Genomic DNA, 20,512 nt, shown 5'->3' with positions numbered 1-20,512 from the left:
TTCCTAATTGTCTATTCCTGCATTGAACATCTCTCCATTACTGTAGGTCTCTGCTGCTTTCAGAGGAATGGATGAGTGTCTTATAAAAGAAGGAATCTAGCTAGGCCCTTTGGTCTCATCTTCTTCTGTCATGTAAGGATGTAGGATAATCTTCTCTGGAGGAGCATAAAAGAATCAACGTGGAAGCAAAGAGCAGCCCTCAGCAGACTTCAAACTGGTTGGCCCCTTGATTTTCTATTTGTAGATTCCCCAGTCTCAAGTGTTTTCTTATAGCAGCACAAGTCACCATTCACCATAGTTTCCAAAGGGCCTCCAAAGATTCTTTCATCCCTCTGTGACTGTTTCCCCCCAGTTAGCAGGTCCTTTATCCCAGAGCCTGGCTCTGAGTGGGTCAAGTCCATGGATGATCATTAAGGTAGCACCAGAATTCCAGTGGGCTTGGGATCTCTTATCTTTCCCTCCCATCTTTGGGTAGAAATAGAAGAATCAGTAGATATCACAAATGGAAACCAGATGATAGAAAGAAGCAAGTCAGGAGAATACAAGGCACTAACTTTGTCCCTTAATTTCACTGTAAAACATATACCCACTCCCAGGACACATGTCAGGGTGTGACCCTTATCTTGTCTTATGTTTGTCCCCCTGATATGTGACCCCTGCAGCCTTCTGTCCCACTTTATCTTTTCAAAGTTCCTGGGTAGGGCGTATAAAGCTTTATTAAACACACATTCCCTCCCAGGTTACACTGTCTAACTCCCCAGTGCACAAGAGACCTAGCCTTGCCATTCGTCTGGAGAAACTGGGGCAGCCAGGCTGGGTTAGTGAAGGAGGAGCTGGAAGCCTTGTATGTTCCCACAGGGCAGCTCCAATGGATTCATACCTGGTTGGCCCACTCAGCAAAATAAATGTATAAAATGAGATGATTTAGAATCTTCTTTCCTTATTGATTTATTTAGATTTCTGAAAGGTCACAGTCAATTCTTTTTGCAGCTAGACAGAAACCTGGTATGACGAAAGAGTGGAGAGCTAGAAAAACTCAACTGCAGAAATACTTGACTGTCTCTATGTGTCAAGCATGGTATCAGTTCTGCACAGAGAGAGAGAGAGACGAGAGAGATGTACGCGAGTGTTCAGGGGCTCTCATGGTGGGATACAAAAGCACTTCATGCTCACATTCAAGTTCAAAAGAAATTTGGTCCCTGACATGCCTGGATGGCACAGGGATCTTTATTTACACTAACCTCCCTTGGCAGGAGGGAGATGTTACAGTCATTCCTGTTTTGCAAAGGAGGAAACTAAGAGAGTTAAACAACTAAAGTGGGTAGGTGGGGTTGGTCAGTGTACTTCTCAACTCTGCTGGTCTCACATCTACAATAGACTAGGATACACCTTTGGTCTAGGTGGCAGGAGAGACTTCTAAAATCGTTGGAAGTCCTTGTCTTTTGATATTTTTTTCTTTTCTTTTCTTTGTGTGTGTGTGTGTGTGTGTGTGTGTGTGTGTGTGTGTATGTATGTGTGTACATATGTGTGTATGTGTGGTAAGTGTTTGCTGTTCATTTGTTTGTTTGGACAGGGTCTCAGGAAGTCCAAGTAGGCCTCAAGCCTACTATGTAGCTGAGGATGATCTTGAACTTTTGATCCTTCTCCCTTTACCTCTCAAGTGCTAGGATTACAGACATGTGTAACAGTGCTTGGCCTGGAGACTTTTTTTTTTTTTTTTTTTTAATTTCATCATCACAACAACCTAGGAAGCAAAGCCAGCATCTCACTTTTGCAGATAAGAAAAGTGGGGCTCAGCAATAACTACCCCAGATTGGGGATAATGGGGTCAGCATTGAGTCTTTTGGTCTACCTAGTAGTCTGAAATGGCTATTTTAGGACAAGAAGTCAAGAAAAGGCCAGTGGAGGTAGAATTCTATAGGCCCTAGGACACCCACACTTCATCTAAGAAGTCTCCAAGTTCTAAATCTGGTGTTTGTGGCCATGCCTTATTTCAGGGCTTCCTCTCTGGCATTGTCGGACTACTGTCTGAATAGACATCCTTAATCCTTAAAACTTTAAATGTCCCAGAATAAATTCAGACTCCTTCCCAAAGCACACAGGCCCTTTAGGATCTGTCTCTTGTGTCTCTCCCAAATTACTTCTCAGCTCTTCCTCTGCAGCCTTGAGAACGACTTTGGATGTGGGAACAGACACAATTCTCGTACTTCTTGTTCTCTTTGGGCCTCAGTCTTGTCCTACAGGCCAACTGGGCAAACTTGAGTCATCCTTCAAGACTCTGGGTATGGTATAGCATTTTTCTTCTGACACTGTCTATCCTTAATGTCTCCTTGCTCACATTTCTATGGCCTCCCTTTCTGCCCACATTGCAGCCCTATCCCTGCAGCAGACCAGCTTCTTTTCTGGGGGCTCCGGGCTCTGATGGATTCCTTTCTACATGACTAGACATTCTAGCAGAGGGCCTGGCAGAGGAAAGGAGCTTAATACATAAATTGCTGCATTCACTAATGAAGAGACTGATTGAATGAGTGAAGGAGGGGGCCACACTTCCAAGCCTCTCTCCTTTGGAAATGTTGACATCATTCTGTGTACTGTAGTGAACTTGCTACATTTCTGGGTGTAATCTCAGACTCGTGTTGCTCTGTGGCAAGCCGTTAAGACAGGACTATTCCTTTCTCAATTTCACATGTTAAAAAGCAACAAGAAAAAACACTGGGCCCTTTAGTTAACCTCATGGATACTAAGCTATTAATACTTGTGAATATTTTGATTTTCTAAGAAGACAAGGATGGATTCCAGGGGAGATAATGGCGTGAGCATCAGTCTTGTTCAGCATGTGATGGAGAGGCTGATTTCTTATCTGTCATGGAGGAGAAAGTTTTGCTTCAGGAGAGTATTCATCCAAATATTTGTGCTGTAATATTTACAACTATTTATTTGTTAAAAAACAAGAATTACTGGGGCTGGGGAGATGGCTCAGTGGTTAAGAACACTGGCTGCTCACCCACATGGTGGCTAACAACTGTTCTTAACTCCAGTTCTAGGGAATCCAATGACCTCTTCTGACCTCTGTAGGCATTGAACGACATGGGTGCACTTACATGCAAGCAATACACTTATACACATAAAACAATAATAAAAAATGGAATTACATCTGTTCTGTCCATCCTAGGTCTGCAGTTAAGTGTCTTGTCTAACATTATGGCAAAAAAATTTATTGCCCTGTGTATGGAGAAATGTTCAAGCTTCAATCCAATATCAATTTAGTGTTCATAGATTTCTTTTCTGACACAAACATATGAAAAGACCTAACTGTAAGCTATCATAACCTTTATTCTTACCACAACTTTCTAAAGGTTTCAAGAAAGAGTCAAGATTTATGCAAATCCTTGATAAATTCTTGCAGGAAATGGAAGGGGGAACACTTTGTAGTCCATCTTATGATTCCGCTACCCAGACCAGACAAAGACATCACAAGGAAGGAGAATAAATCAATATACTCCATAAAGATACATACAAAAACTCTCCATAAAATACTATTGAGTTGACATACAAATATATGAAAAAGATTATGCACTGTGGCCAAATTGGACTTTGGCAGGGATGTCAGCCTGGCTTATCATACAAAACCCAATCAATGCTAATATTCTGTATTGAGACAAAAAAGACAACATCCACATGATCAAGACAGTGGACACAGAGGAAACACTTGAGAAACTCTAATACTTTTTCATGACAGAAAACCCACTCAGTTCTGAACAATAGTAATGCTCAACTTGATTCAGGCCATCTATGAAACACTCACAGTCAACATCATACTTAATGCTGAAAAATTGAAAGCTCTCCCCTTAAGATGAAAAACAAGACAAACAAGACTTGGAGCACTTCTAGTTCATACTGGACTAGAGGCTGTAAGGGAAATTAGTCAAGAAAAAAGAAATGAAGGCATTTAGACTGGTGAAAGAAATGAAACTACCTGTATTCATAGTTGTTGAGATCTTATGCATATAGACTATCCTGAGGATTTTACACACACACACACACACACAGACAGACACACACACACACCACAACTATTAGAACTAACAAAGTTCAGCAAGATGGCAGTATGTAAGATATCAAGGTACAAAATCAATTGTATTTCTATACATTAACCTTGATCAATACAATAATGCAATCCAGAAAATAATTCTATTTATAATACTATCTAAAAGGAATAAAATAATTAAGAATGCCTTGAAGAAAAGAAGTGTCAAACTTGCATGCTGAGTATTAAAAAATAATAGGAAGCAAACAATTAAAGCCTTAAATAAATTGAATGACATCCCATATTAATAAACTGAAAGACAATTTTGGAATTTTTAAAATTTATTTTGTTTCATTTTTAGGAACTAACAAGTAGATCCTAAAATTTGTAGGTAAATACACGGGATACAGAATCCGTAATCCTAAAAATCAAGGAGAAGTTGGAGGAGTCACACTTCTCAATTTTAAAACTACTATGACGCTAAGTAATACAAAGAGGCTGACACTGGCAGGAGGGTACAGGTCAACGGAGTAAAACTAAGAGTTCAGGAATAAAGCCTCACATCTGTGGTCACCTGGTTTCTGACAAAAGTGCCAAGATAAGTGAATGGGAAAAGAAGGTCTTCAACAAACAATTCAAAGATAATCGGATAGCCACATGCAAGTGAATGAAGCTGGGTTAGGACATCATGCAAGATACAAAGATTAACTCAAAGTGGCTCATGGACCTAGATATAAGCATTTAAACTATTAGAAAAAAATGGGGAAGAAAGCTTCATGATCTGAGATGAACAGTGATTTCTTAGATGTGACACTAGACTTACAGGCAACAAAATTAAAAAAAGATACAAGTGAGACTTAATCAAAACTTTAAAAGTTTGCCTTTCAAGAAAGGGAAACGACAACCTGCAGAATGGGAGAAAATATTCACAAATCATAGACAAATGACTTAAATCAAGAGTATAGGAACTCATAACACAGAAATAAGACAGACAATCCAATTAACAAATGGGCAAAGGACTTTAGTTTCTCCAAAGAAAAGCTTCAAATTGCCAATAATGACATGTAAAGATAGGACTATTAGTCTTTAGAGAAATCCAAATCAAAACCAAAAATGATACAGCTACCATGCAAAATGATACAGCTACCATAACACAGGTTTTTAGCTCCTGAAAATATTAAGCGTGGAGTTACCATAATGTATGACCTAGCACTATCACCTTCAGGACATATGCAAAGAATGTATGACCTACACTATCACCCTCAGGATGTAACCAAAGAATGTGTAACCTAGCAATATCACCCTCAGGGTATATCCAAAGAATGTATCAGCTAGCAATATCACTGCTGGGATATATCAAAAGAATTGAAAAAAATAGACCCATATTTCGGGCTGGAGAGATGGCTCAGTGGTTAAGAGCATTGACTACTCTTGCAGAGGACCCAGGTTCAATTCCCAGCACCCACATGGCAGCTAACAACTGTCTGTAACTCCAGTTCCAGGGGATCCGACTCCTTCTTCTGACCTCTATGGGCATTGCGTGACAAGGGTGCACTTACATATATGCAGGCAATACACTTATACACATAAAATAAAAATAACAAAATATTTAGAAAGAAAAACTATATCATGAAAATTTATACACGTTTATAGCATCATTATTTATAATAGTCAAAAAGTAGAAGCAATTCAAATGCCTATCAAGTGATAAGTGGGTAAACAATGCAGGGTGCATAAGTGTGTGTGTGTGTGTGTGTGTGTGTGTGCGTGTGCATGTGCGTGTGTGTGTGTGTGTTAGGAAGGAAATACTGATTCATGCTATATGAATGGCCCTTGAAAACATTATGGAAAGTGAAAGAAAGCAGACATAAAGGCAACATCTTGTATGATTCCATTTATATAAAATCTTCAGAATAGACAGGTCCACAGAGACAGAAAGTAGATTAGTGGCTGCCAGGAGCGGGGGTGGGGTGGGGAGCAGACATGGGGAGTGACTGCTAATGAGTATGGGGTTTCTTTTGGGGGTGATGAAATGTTCTAAAATTAGATAGTGATGATGGTTGCACAACTCTGTGAGAATTCTAAAAACCAGGGAATTGTATATTTTTAAAAGGGTGAATTTTATGGCATGTGAATTATATCTCAATAATGCTGTTATAAAAAATATCCGAGAAAGAGACTGTAGGGAGTGTGGAAAAAATGGAAACAGCTGACTTGCTAGAAATGCTAAGATGGAAGGTGGTTTTATTTCTTTTCCCATTATTGTTGTTTGTGCAATAATAATGTGAAAATGAAGGAAACAGGGAGAGAGACAGAGAGAGCTCAGTATAGAAAACGGGCCCCAGGTTGGAGTCTAGAGAACTGAGGCACTTATCCCTTGTGCTGCTGACCGTGAGTGCTTTGGTGGATGTCTTTGCCTCTCTCGATCCCAATACCCTTTTCTCAGAAAGGGGAATAACAGTGACCATCTAGAACCATCATGAGGCTTGCATGAGTCCTTCCATGCCCAAAGCAGACTGTGGCAGGTTCCCACGGTGCTTATTTTCCCTCGTCCTCATTTATGTGCTGAGTTATACAGCATCTGCTTCCTACTGGGGATAGAGACACATCAAGATGAGGCCTTGCTTTTAAATATGTTGGAATTTAAAGAGGAAGGCAGACATACAATTACTCCAACAAGTTCATTGGGAACAGGGAACAATAACACTACTCACAAATAGCTTGCTGCACAGAGGGAAATACATTTCTACATTTGTGTTGGGAGCTGTTAGGGGCCAGACCAAGAAATGAAGATCAAGAGAAAAAAAAAAAAAGAGAACCCACTGCCGCAAATCCCCACATCAGCCTGTGCTTGCTCTGGTGTCTATTTTCACGTGTCATCTCATGCATTTCTCAGAGAATACCAACAAGAGGTATATTAGCAGCCCACTTTGAAGACAACAAGACTAGACTTGAAGAGGCTGAGCATTTGGTTTTAGGAAGCCAGTATGAGGGATGGAATGCCTTCTGCCTGGCCACAGCTGCTTCGTCTGTAAGGAGACTGGCTCTATCACTGGGACGTGAGTGAGAGGGAGACACCGCAGACGATGAACAGGGCCTTCCCCAAGGCATGGTGGTAGGAGAACTTGAATATATCACCCATTTACATTTGTAGTCCAGGGAGAATCATGTTGGAGAGAAACCCCCAGACTCATTTGGCCTTAGATCATCTAATATTTAATGCTATCTTCCAGGAAGCAGTCATAGTTTGCAGATCATCAACATCCAGTAAACACTTCCTCAGTAATGTCACTAAGTCATAAGTGTGTGTGTGGGGGGGTGCTATAAAGTTGTTTCCCCTTAGTGGGACATGACCATCAGCCATCATGATGCAGAGCAGCTGTGGTGACCTGTACTACAGAAGAACTTGGTCACAGTCGTAGCAAAGAAATAAACAGAACAATGCAGTGATATTCAGGTCCATGGTAAGGATGATGAGTCTGTCACATTACCTCATTACTTTACAGTCTCAGAGGGCTGTGCTACAGTATATAGGAAGCAGAAGGTTGACTGGGAGGTGAAATTTTGGTGATGTAGCTGCCTTTGAGTTGCCCCCACTCTTCTAAGGAACCTCTTGCTCATACTTCTATAAGTAATCCCAATAAACTCGTTTGTTCACCAAGTTGGACTTGAATAGACTTGTTTGGCTGGGGGCTCCCTATCTGGGGTGAACTGATATGCTTTTATGCTTCCTCAGGGAAAGTTGGACCACAGCGCGAAAGCAGATGTAGACAGAGCATGTGTATTCCACTGCTGCGTCTCCAACGGTGAGCATGACGGGGCATGGTCTACACTGACATCCAAATGACTTTGAGGACCAGGGAGGTCAAGTGACCTATCCCTGATCACAGAGAAAAATCTGTTGCAGAGAAAGGAGTGAAAATTCAAATCAGGCTTTTTGTTCGAACATTCTGAGGATTCTAAATTCCATCCCACACAGTAAAGTCATGGTCTCAAGGGCCAAGGGCATAATCCACAAAGTAACAGAGAGGTCACAGGTCCACTGTTTTGAAATATCTACACACACACACACACACACACACACACACACACACACACACCACAAATGTCATGCCTAAATCTCAAAGATAAGAAGTAGAATGCACTAGCTTCGTGTCTGTGTCCCAGGGTTTTAGCTTGACACCTGGAACAGAACCAGGCTTCAGTGGGTCCTCTTTGGAATGCCTTAGTCGCTCTTTGGGTCTGGTGGAGCCCGCTCCCAGCTCAGAGCCCAAAGCCCAGCCTTTACCAAAGGCAACTTTCCTAAAGGCAAGGACAGCAGCAGAGCACAGACATTCAGCTCAGGGACCCGGTGGCTTGGGGGCACTGTCAGGTTTGGGGCAGCTGACATGCTGTAGTGACCTCAGTGTCATTTACTAAGAATCACAGCCAGTCTGTGACTTGGCTTCAGAGCCCACCAGGTCGGTCCCATGGCCCTTACAATGAGTTTGTGATCTCAAAGGGGCTGGCAGGGAGAGCAGCTACAGAACAGAATGAGGAGCTGGACTTTGCCCCAAATTGGAACCAGTTTGTGCAGGAAAAGCAGTAGAATGGTCTCTGATCCACCCAGTGTGTTAGGAGTGAAGTTGGGTAGCTCCCATCACTTTGAAGTAATTTCCAGTGACCTGGCAGATTTACAGACTGGAGCATTCTCAGCCAGGCCACACTTAATAAAGAACACCATTTAGAAATCACCCCAGGGTGGGAGAGTTGATTCAGTGAATATTGTGCTTGCCACATAAGCATGAGGACCCAAGTTCGATTCCTAGCACCCATGTAAAAATTGAGTTCTGTGGTACATTACCATAATCAGTGAGATTACCTAATAATCTTATTTTATATATACATATATTATAATAATCATAGATTACCACAATCAGTGAGAGACCCTAAGGTAGAGAACGATTGAGGAAGACACCCAACATCAGCCTCTGGCCTTCACATGCAGATGCACACAGATGCATATGCACCAAACACAAACATGCACACATGCATACATACACAGGAAAAGAAAAAAGGGTCTGGAGAAATGGTTCAGTTGTTCAGAGCACTGGTCGCTCTTGCAGAGGACCTGGGTTCAGTTCCCAGCACCCACATAATGGCTAACAACTCTCTGTAACTTGAGTTTCAGGAATCCAATGCCATCTTCTGGCCTCTGTGGGCATCGCATGTCCAAGGAGCACTTACAAATATGCAGGCAAAACATTCATACACATAAAATTAAAACGATAGACTTTTTACAGAGAAAAGAAACAAAGAAGGAAACCACCCTAGCAGAAAGCCGAAAGTGAAGAGGAAAAACAGACTCTGGAAGCCACAGAGCCAAGACAAAGTTTAGTTTTGTCTCTCGCAAGAGGCCTTGTCTTTAGAAAGCATCGTAACTTCTCTGAGCTCCAGTTTCTTCATGGCTGACATAGACATAATGTGCCACAGTTAGGAAGGCTACGGGAGCTAATTGGATAATCAATTACCAGGGAATTACCCATGGTTGAAAAGAGAATTTGCGTTGGAAAATAAACAGGAAAAGAAAGAAACCAAGGAGGAAAGTGCATTTAGTAGGGCACGAGGAGAACAAGCACACAGATGGAATGTGGTCCGCGAGTATCATAAGGGAAAATACAGGAAAATCACATTTTCCAGTGGGCATGTCAGAAAATTGTCTGAGGTCTGCTAAGGCATTTGGTCTTACAAGCTCAATGATAACACTGAAGACTGATTATTATATCATCAGTAAATGTCCCCTACAGATGGAGAGGGCAAAGGAGGCAAATAAGTTCCTTCTTGTGAGTGGGTTCCAGCGATTGATAACATTTATCCTGAGTACTGCATTTGGAGAAGTTCTGAGACCTCAGCTAAATAGGGTGCTGAAGATACCATTTTAACCAGAGGTGTCTACAGAGCACTGGTGGGTAAGAACAGCAGCTACTGATATGTCTAGGGGAACCAACGCGGTCACTTGCCAAGTTCTGGGGAGGGCTGCTGTTGGCTACTCAGTTCTGCCTGAGAAGCTGCTCACTCAGCTCCTCGGAGGAAGCTGTTCTCAGCTGTTCTTTAGGGTGAGCTCAGGAGTCAGGTCTACAGGGATGTGATAAAGTGTGGCACTACCTGCTCACTAAAGGGTGTGCTAGGGCCGAGACAGCAAAGACAGACCCCAGTACACTTCTCAGTAAGCACGTGTTTTACTTCTGTGCGGCAATGGTTGGATCTGGTCATTGGCATGATGGGTCCAGGTGAGGATGCAGCTGACATGGGGTGGTGCCTCTGGATTTGCACAAAACACAACTTGCAAGGAGGATGCAACTGTGGAGTATCTAACAAATGATACCCAGGCAACGGCCAATCAGAACAGATCCTTGCCAATGAGAATGGGCAGAGGCCAGACAAGCACAGTCACAGGGAGTCTGCATGTCCTAGCTGAACATTTGGCCCAGCACTAAGGAAATCTAACATATAAACATGGAGAAGAGAATCCTCAGCTTATGCCCAGGAGTCAGTTGAGGAACTCTTGCTTGTCTCATATGTATGTCTTAGAGAAGACACCCAACTTCAGCCCCAAGCTCTGGACTTAAAAACCGCTGACATTCAGGAAAATTCCAGGTTTTCAGGCTTTAGCTCAAGCCCCAGGACTGTTTCTCCCTTTGGTGGACAGGGCCAGCCTCCAAGAGAGCAAAGTTCTGATTCTACCCTCAGGGGAGTCCCTGTGCTCTGGATCGTATGTCATCACACTGCTTAGCTTTCCAGGGGGCACACCTCAGTGCTGTCCCCAGGCCTCTGAACACAGCTGGAGTCATGCTACATGAGCGAACCCCGGCTGCTTATGAATTCCATCAGAATCCTAGACATGTTCCAGCAGCCCCTCGGAGTTCCAACCCAAGCCCCTCGTTCTTGATCCCACTCAGCCTCCCTGCTGTACAACTTTTACAGGTGCACATGCTCCCACTACCATTTAGACAAAGTCACATGGGGTCAATTATCTTGCGGCATTGAGACTAGAGGACCGTTTCTCTGGCTTGCATAAGATGAAACTCCACATGATGAAACACGTCATCGGTCCATGAGGTCTTGTGGGAAGGTGGTGGTCCCTTGAGAGAAGTGCACCAAGACTTTTCTTCCCCCTTCACTTGGCCTCATCCACCAGTGAGTTAGTTGGCTGTAGAGAAGCTTGCCAAATCCGGGAAATCCCTCAGAGAAAGCGGGTGTAACAAGTACCTGCTCTGCATGATTTTAGATCACACTTCTTTTTTCTTTTTAATTTTTAAAAATTAATTTATTTTTACTTTATGTGTATGAGTGTTATGCCTACATGTATGTAAGTGCACCCGTGTCATGCAGTGCACGCAGAGGACAGAAGAGAGTGTTGGATCCCCTGGAACTAAGGATGATTGCTAGTCAACATGTTGGTGACTGGGATTCAAACCTGGATCTTCTGTAAAAACAGCCAGTGCTCATAACCTAACTGATAAGCTATCTCTCCAGCCCCAAAGATCACACTTCTTTAATGCTGGCCTTACCCCACCTGTGTATTACAGATGAGGTCTAGCCCCCAGGAAGGACCCTGAGCATATTCATTCTATAGTGCAGTTCATACCATCTTTCAGCCATGACCATGACTTTCTGGCCTTTTCCAACTGACAACTTTACAGGAATTCATTGAAGGAGACATAGTCACCTGCTATGGCTATGAGGGGTACTACTTAGGGAGGCCAGTGCATCTGGGTTGGACAGATATCCACTGAGTGCCAGCTCATGTGTCAGTCAGCCCAGATCCCTCCCTGGGTCCCTTACTACTCATCTGTGTAACCTGGGACACTGATTCAAAATATTCAAACCCTTGACTTCACTGTAAAATTGTTATAACAGCATCTATTAGAAATGGTTTCTGTGGAAATGAAACAAAATAATACACTTGTATGTCATATAGAGATATCTCGGTCAACCAGGGACCACATATGCAGTCGCCTAAGATCATAATTGAGCTGAAAAACCCTTACTGCCTTTCGATATCATCATCACCACAGCGGAGCTCGATGCATTATTCATGTACTTATGGTGATGTCCTTGTAAACAAGCTACTGCACGACCAGTAGTATGAAAGCATAGCACACTCAGTTACCTCCAGTGCATACAACTTGATAATGAGAACAAGCTACTGTGTAACTGCTTTATGGATTATGCCCACTTCAATTTACTAAAAATAGCCTACAATAAATAGTTTGCCATGCTGTGCCAGCACCAGACTCACATCTCCCAGGCTAACTGCATCTCTGACGGCATCAAGGGGCCTTGTGGAGGGACTGAGTCATATATCACATAGAAGAATCCATACTTTGACCACTGCCCAATGACAAAATCACCTCACCTCACAGTTCGCAGGGCGCATCCCATCCTTAGGTGGCAGAGGAAAGCCCTCAGGACATATTCACGACTTAACATGGTTAATCATTCAAATATGTATCTCTACAATGCTGTAGACCCCATGCCCTGCTGGCATTTGGCCTTCCAGTATCTATCTCAGGGACCCTCACTAGCCAGGGAAAGAGGACTAACAGAACACAGCACAGCAAATGCTTTATTAATGATTACATTTAAAAGAACTATCACTATGGGGATGGAAAGCATGCTCAGCAGTTAAGAGCACAAGCTGCTCTTGCAGAAGACCTGGGTTCGGATCTCAGTACCCACATGATGGCTAACAACCAGTTCTAGGGTATTCGATGCCCTCTTATGGCATCTTTGGGCATTGCATGCACATGGGTGCATGCACTTACATGCAGGCAAAACACTCATAAAATGAAATACGATAAAAATTAATTTAAAACGCTATCACTAGTCAGTGACTACCAGATTATGCTAGGTATTGTGTGCTACATGCTTTATATAATACAAGTGCTTAGGCTTTCTGGTCTGAATACCTGAGTTCAAATTCCAGCATTATTGCCAAATACTTATGCCATCTTGGCCTTGTGAACTAATTTCTCTGAAACTTAGTTATCTCATCTTAAAAAATACAGATGTAAGAAAAAAGATATCTATAATCTGCCAGAAAATTGCCTTGCATACATTAATAAGTATCTGTTGGCCAAGGGGTGAACTAAGCACTGGAAGCAGGGCTGAGGACCATATGGAAGGCTGACACCGGGTGGCTGTGTTTTCCCAGCCCTAGATTGTTTGTCTGTGGAGGACTGAAGGCAGGTGAATGTATGACAGGGTTGGTGTTGAGTGGCTTTTCTGGTTTGGAACCCATTCTAGGACAAAAATGTCAGCCACAGGGACCAGAGGCTAGGTCCACAGATGAAATGGTTGGCAAGAATCAAGCAAAATACCCCACATAAGTAGGGTAGCCCTCCAGAGCAAAGATGGATGGTGAGGATGGGAAGATGGGAGAAAGTGATCCATGGTCAGGAGATGCTGAAAGCTCTGGGCTCTCCCAGGCACCCCTGGGTTTCCACTCCCCAGCCCCACATTGTAGCCCCACGGGCTCACACTGGCTCCAGGCCAGGCCTTCAGCAGCGGACAGCAGACAATTCACTTCACATTTTTTTTTTGTTCCATCTCCTTATCTCCAGTCAGGAGAATGATCCTAGTCTTTTCGTTTTTTGCAGACTTGCTGAGAGAATCAAATGTAGAAGAACCTTGAAGAAGATACAGTTCTACAGAAATGATGCATTATTAGTACTGACGTCGTTACTATTGCTGCTGCGAGGACAACTACTAATGACAGCTGTAATAAACTGGGGGCTGGAGAGGTGGCTCAGCAGTTAAGAGCACTAGCTGCTCTTGCAGAGGACCCGGGTTCGATTCCCAGAACCCACATGGTGGCTGGGGATCCAATGCCTTCTTCTGACCTTCATGGGCATTGCAGACATACTTACATACATGCAAGCAATACATGCATACACACATAAAATAAAAAAAATAATAAAAATTTTCTCAATAAATAAATAAATAACCAAATAAATAAACAAACAAACTGAGGCTAAAAGAGATAGGGCCACCACCTGAATAAAGACCCCAAAGTTTCCTGCTGGGACAAGATTAGACCCCAGGAACTAAGGTTCTGGGCACACAGGACCTATCACCTGTCAGTCCAGACACCAGCTTTGTCCACTGTGAGTAAGACAAGGGTGAAGATCAAACCCTAGAGAGAGGGGAGGGCTGCAGAGTAGACCAGGGTGAAGCTGCCTGGGAGAGATCAATACAGGCATTTCTATCTGACCCCAAAGCCTCCCCTTGCCCTTGACTACCAGCCATTTAGAAAGTACACTCCCCAAAACAGTATGCGACAACCTTTGCAAAGAGGCTGAGTAGACAGGTTCAACAGAATACCAAATTGGGATTCAAATGCAGGCCTGGTATATTCCACAGGGATGCCTGGAGCCAGGGGCCTCTGCCATATAGCTGCTCTGTCCCTCCAAGGTACTCAGCTCCTGGCAGGGTACCGTTAGAATGAACAGAAGTGCTACAGACAGAACTGCACATGGTAGGTGCTGTGTTAGGTCTGCAACAGAGCCCTGCAAATCAGCGAGTAGCAGCCACACAACTGAGCCAGTGAGAGGAACAAAACTACGCAAAACCCAGACCTGTTCACAGGAACATTCCTGTAGCGTCGCCTGATAAGTCTGTTGCTAAGCCTGCCTCGCTTCCTGTCACCGTCACCGAGCACCTGCTTCTCTCCAAGGAAAGATAATCGCTCTGGGAACCAGCTCTGCTCAGGAGACCTGGCAGAATGCTTGCAGTGTAGGGCCAAGCTTGCCTTTCAACAGGGCTTCACCCTCTGCGTGGGATGAAGGGAAACTCTACCTGGCAAGGAAAAGCTTTGCTCTGTTGGGTGTCTGAAGTTGAAAGTGACCTGTAGGGAAAGGAAGGATCACACCCCCTCCCTGGAATTCTCAGCTCTGAGCTTGGAACAAAGACCCCAAAGTTTCCTGCTAAGACAACATGAAGCTTCAGGAACTGGTATTCCAACAGCCAGGAAGCTTTCACCTGTCAGGCCACACCCATCAGTCACCAGCCTCATTAGCACTGTATGAGACAAAGCAAAGGGAAAGAGAGGGAGGACCTGACCATGTCTCTGTCAGGTCCCCCTCCCTCTGCAGCTCCAAGGCAGCGGGGAGGGCTGCAGAGAGGGACCTGACTCAGATCAATACAAGGAACAGACATATTTTTCAGTTGACATCAAAGAAGAGGGCAAGGGAGAACTGGGTGATCCTAGCCAGGATGAAGGAGGGATGGCTGCCTGTTGCCATCAGAGAGGTTGGTGAGGCTTATTAAAAATCCATTTCAGGGTCCTGCTGAAAATTTACACCTGGAGTCATATTCTATTGCTGCTAGAATTGCTTTCTAGGAATAATATCCATTCTCACAGGTTTTTTTAAGCTCTACTTTCTCCCCCTATCCCATGGCACACCTTGCACACCTTATGTTGATCTAAATTAAACAGGACCACCAGCCAACACACACACACACACACACACACACACACACACACACGCACACACACACACACACACATGCACACACACACTCAAACAGAAACTCTAGGTTGGGCCTGGAGGTTATTCACGTACCCTTTGAAATTCTAGACTTTGAAGGAGTCCAAGAACTACATCTGTGGGAGTTGTCCACCATATAAACAAACAGCCCAGCCTCTAATCTCTACCACTCTCCACGCTGTGCCCCAGGCAAGGCTCTGCAAAGGCAGGAGTTACAAGCTTGCTTTAGAGTCCAGAATCTTTATGCTTAAAGCAGCAGCCTTCAGCAGGGTCACTGCTGAACAAGGAGAATGGGTCTCTCTGATATGCTAAATCTAAGCCACTTGGAGGAGGTGGCCCTGGCTCTAGGCAGATTTCTCTCTGGTTCCCAGCTTACCTAAAGCTCACAAGGTGCCTTCCCTCCCAGGCAAGGAAGACATTGCTTTTTGTATAAATGAGCCAGTCACAATAAAGAACCCTATGCAAAACATTCTTGCATAGGGTCTCCATCTTGCCCATCTCCTCCACACCATCCTCATGGCTCAGGAGTAGGCACAGAAACACCCACTTGTGATGAAGTTTCATTATACATGTATGAAACTGTCAAAGGATTTTTAAAAAATGTCCATTCATAAGCTAAAACTCCTGGAAGGCAGTTCATTGAGATCAGAAACCCCTAGGAATTAATCTGCATCCCAAGCCCACACTGGACCATTCCTTATTTACGGCCTTAACTGCCTCTTTCAGATGGCAATAATCACTTGCATTCCATTTTACAAAGCTGTGGACCAATCACAAAACCCCACAGCTATCAACTCAAAGCAGGAGTCAGACGTTTCCACGAGGCAGTAATGAAGGGGAGGAGGAGCTCCTACACCAGGCACAGCCTACACCATATTTAGCTTGTCATTCCCTGTGCCCAGCACAGAGGTTGGTGTCTAATATTCTCAGGAAAAACAGTTGGAAAGAGTGAATGCAAGTCAGCAAACCCAAGGACGAGGGGTGAAGGAACTTGATGAAGGTCACAGAACAGTGCGTCGCAGGAGCTAAGCGCAGATCTGCTGGCCTGAGATGCACCAAACATTCACCTCTAATGGAAGGACAGTATATGCGTATTATACCAGCCTCAGTGCGGACCAAGGTTTACCAGGGAAAGACCTAATACCTAGGTGTGTCAGTATTGGTTACCAATTCACCAGCTAAAATGTCCAGCTGGATCATGGGAATAAAGACAAATAACCAACACAATTAGTGCCTAAATGCTTCGAATTTCCTTACTTGAATTCCACGAAACAGAAAAGTTTGGAGCCTGGGGCCAATGGGCCTGGCAGGTAAAGCTCTGGAGACCAGAAGTATGTGTTGTTTCAGGCCTGGTTCAGCAGCATCACTTACCTACTGCCCAACTGTCCAAGAAATCACTAGCCCGCTCTCAGTCTTGGTTTCTCCATCTGTAAAACAAGAAGACAGCCACAATGAACCGGATGTCCTCTGCACTCAGAGGCATCATAAAATTTATACCTAATGTTGCCTGCCACCTTCTCACGACCCGTTGTGACTGAGGACACTGTTGGTGGTCAGGCATCTCAAGGGAACTAGTCCCCAAATGAAGTATGAATACACAAAATTAAGTCTGATAACGAACAGTTCTGTATCCAGCACGGCTACTAACACCAAATAGCACTCACATCTCAGTACAAATTCAGCCTTCTAGTCACTTGGGCATGTGTGTTTGTTTTTCAAAGATGTCAACACACAAAAGGCTGATAAAAACACCACGAGAAAGAGCCAAGAAAAGTGCCACAGGCGCAGCACACTTTCTTTCAATATTTGGGGGTATTTTTTCCAGTTCTTTTTTCGTCCGTGAATACGGTTGGCCATTTGTCAGAGCAGGACTATATTATTTAAAATCTGAAAGCGCCCAGCAGATCTCAAGGACCCCTTTCTTGTTCCTGGTGTTAGACGAGGGCCATGACCTTTGTACAGGGCCTTTTCTTCCGTCTTTTCTCACTTTGCCCCAAGCACTTTGCAGGCCTGCGGTCTGGTCTCTGGCAGTTAGCACTGTCTACACCTGCGCATGATCTGCACCTGGACCCAGTGACATGAGGAACGGACAACTTCAATCCTGGCACTGAGCCCAGTCTAGGTACTACTACCTCACCTGGAAAATAAGGAACCTGGACCAGCCAATTACAGATACCCCTTTCAACTCAAAAGCAAAAGGCAGAACAGGAAACTCATCTATCTGAATACCTACTGTGTGACAGCTATTGAGCCGATACCATCTACAGATTATCTCATGATCCTCATAACTGCCCTGGGAGATTTTCACAGCTGAGCAGACGACAGCTCAGGCAGGCTGGGTGTTCCTTCCCAGGCTGCTGCGGCCGCCGGTGCTACCTTCACAAGCTTCTGCCATATCCATGCATCACTCACTCATTTTTTTCAAATCAATTTATATTGTTTACAGCTTAAAATCTTTATTTATTTCTTATTTATTTTGGTGCATGTGGTGGCGGGGGCACATGTCATGGTGCACATGTGGAGGCCGGAGGGCAACTTGCCAGAGTCCGTTTCTCCCACCAAGTGGATCCAAGTAGTTGAATTCAGGCCATCAGTCTTGGTGGCAGGTACTTTACCTACTGAGCAATCTTGCTGGTCCTTTGCTTCATTTTGAAAGAATTTTTTAAAAAGTTTCTGTAGTTCTTTATTTCTGGCATTTTTCTCTGTAGTCCCATAAGAAGCAACCTTACACTGTAGATAGAGTCTAAAATTGCAAAAGAACTGCTAGCAGCATAAGGGAGTTCATAACTGTAACCATGCTACATACAAATGTCCATGAACGCTGTCTATATAGCGTCTAGATAATGCTATCTTATTAGAATATGTAACTTCTGAAGTTTAACATGCTCATCTATCTAGCATCCCAACTCTGAAGCTTCTCTAACTATATATACTTTGGGATGCTGGTGTGAGGTCCCTTGTGACACTGTGACCTCAAAACTAAGCGCTATTACATTTCAAAGCTAAACAATAAATCCACTTTATACTTGGTTGTGTGTCAACAAAGTTTACCAAGGTCACAGGGATGGTAACTGAAGGTGCCAGGCCTTGCCACCCCTGACCCAGTGCTCCCTGAATGTGGTTGCTGCCCCCAACCTGTTCTCAAACTTCACATCTACAATTCTTTGACATCTGGCCACTAATTAAGTTCTATTTCCAAATCAAGGCAGGGTCATCTCATTGTATTACACTGTTAACTTTTCCATAAAGCGATGAGATCCCATTGATACCTATTTAAGTTCCTCAAGGGGCACTTTGATAAGAAGCATCCATGCTTTGAAAAATGTGGCTGAAAGTGATTCTTTATTCAAAGATCCAAGATAGTAACCAAGGGAATAGAAAGAGCTGGTCACATAATATCCAGGTCAAAACTGGCACTGCAAATGAGGACAAAACCCCAGCATTCAAGAGGCTGTGCTGGACATGACTGAAGTCACAGGGGAGCATCTTCCAGAGCTCTGAGCTTCCGCTTCCTGTCATTGGTTCAAAATTAATTGGCATGAATATTTTTTTATTGGCCAGAGTGAATAGGTGGAAGGGGCTGTAGAACGGCTCTGACTTTCTTGGTACAGTCTTCATTTTTATACCAAAGATGAGCTAAAAGCTTGGCAGAAGCCACCTGGTTAGTTAGCCACTCCTGCTTCAACCACCACCCCTCCCTCTCTTGAATCCTTTGCTACTAATCCAAGTCGGAATTAGTTGGTCACCACAGTTTGTTATATTGCAGTCCTATGTCGCTTTCTCTTTTAAAAACTATCATTTTTATTTACCTGAATACACCAAATATTTTAAAAATTCACGACTGCTCTGGCAGTATCAGTTTAGATAAATTTCCCTAATAAACCTTTCTATAAGAACACTGACATGTAGGGGCTGGAGAGATGGCTCAGCAGTTAAAAGGAGTGACTGCTCTTGCAGAGGACCCGGGTTCGAGGCCCAGCACCCACATGGCGGCTACAAACCATCCTTAATTCCAGTTCCAGGGGAATCCGAAGCCCTCTTCTGACCTCCGTGGCTTTGCATGACACGGGTGTACTCACATACATGCAGGCAATGCACTCATATAAAAATAATAAATAACGTCATGTTAATTAGTAGAGGTGATAAACATTACCATTGAAATCTACCCGATGACTTTAGACCCATACACAAATGCCAAGGATCCGAGTGCAACTGACTACGACTAGTAATAATCAGATACATACAGATTAGAGATGCAAGTGACAACATCTAAGTGTTGTCAGCAAAACAATGAGCCCTTCTGTAAGAAACAGTATATTTTAAAATGAAATGGATATCTTTTTTAAAGGTTAAAAACTCATTCAATTTTATGTCTTACAGGGTTTATACTGAGTTCAGTATTGTATAACTGTATTAATTCAACTGTGAACTTAAAAATTTTATAGCCACTTTTGAAAGAGATGTATCTTTGCTCTGGAAATTCTTATTAAATATGTTAAAGCTATAATGAAATGCTGATTAACAAAAGAATACTGACCCGTGGGCTGGTGAGATGGCTCAGCAGGGAAAGGTACTTGCTGCCAAGCTTGATGACCTGAGTTTGACCTTCAGGACCAACACATGGTGGAAGGAGAGAACCAACTGCTTCAAGTTATCCTCTGTGTGTCATGTTTGTGTCTCCCACACACAGATAAATAATTTAAAAATTTCAATACACAAACATCCACACAATACTCAGACACTATATAGAGTCATGCTCTATATACTGACTTTAATGCATTTATTTATCTATTTATTTAATGTGTGAGAGTGTTTTTCATGCAAGTAAGTGAGTGCCTCCTGTGAAATGCTCACAGAGGCCAGAAGACATCAGATTCTCCAGAACTAGAGTTATGGATGGTTGTTAGCCGCTCTATGGGTGCTGGGAACCAAACCCAGGTCCTCTGGAAGAACA

At 43.5% G+C, this 20,512-nt stretch overlaps 1 protein-coding gene across 3 annotated transcripts in view; it reads right to left on the bottom strand.

The window, feature by feature from the left end:
* Tenm4 (teneurin transmembrane protein 4) overlaps positions 1–20,512 on the bottom strand; it is a 775,468-nt gene that overhangs the window by 606,972 nt on the left and 147,984 nt on the right. For all 3 annotated transcript variants that reach the window (XM_017800880.2, XM_017800882.2, XM_017800881.2), the window contains exon 2: positions 16,930–16,985. The gene's annotated coding sequence lies outside the window, so the exon portion shown is untranslated. The remainder of the gene's footprint in view (positions 1–16,929; positions 16,986–20,512) is intronic.

Source organism: Nannospalax galili, unplaced genomic scaffold (assembly GCF_000622305.1).
Source record: "Nannospalax galili isolate Female #2095 unplaced genomic scaffold, S.galili_v1.0 scaffold278, whole genome shotgun sequence".
Taxonomy (NCBI): Eukaryota; Metazoa; Chordata; class Mammalia; order Rodentia; family Spalacidae; genus Nannospalax; species Nannospalax galili.
Note: the sequence above shows the minus strand (reverse complement) of the source record. Positions and strands in the feature narration are given on the sequence as shown.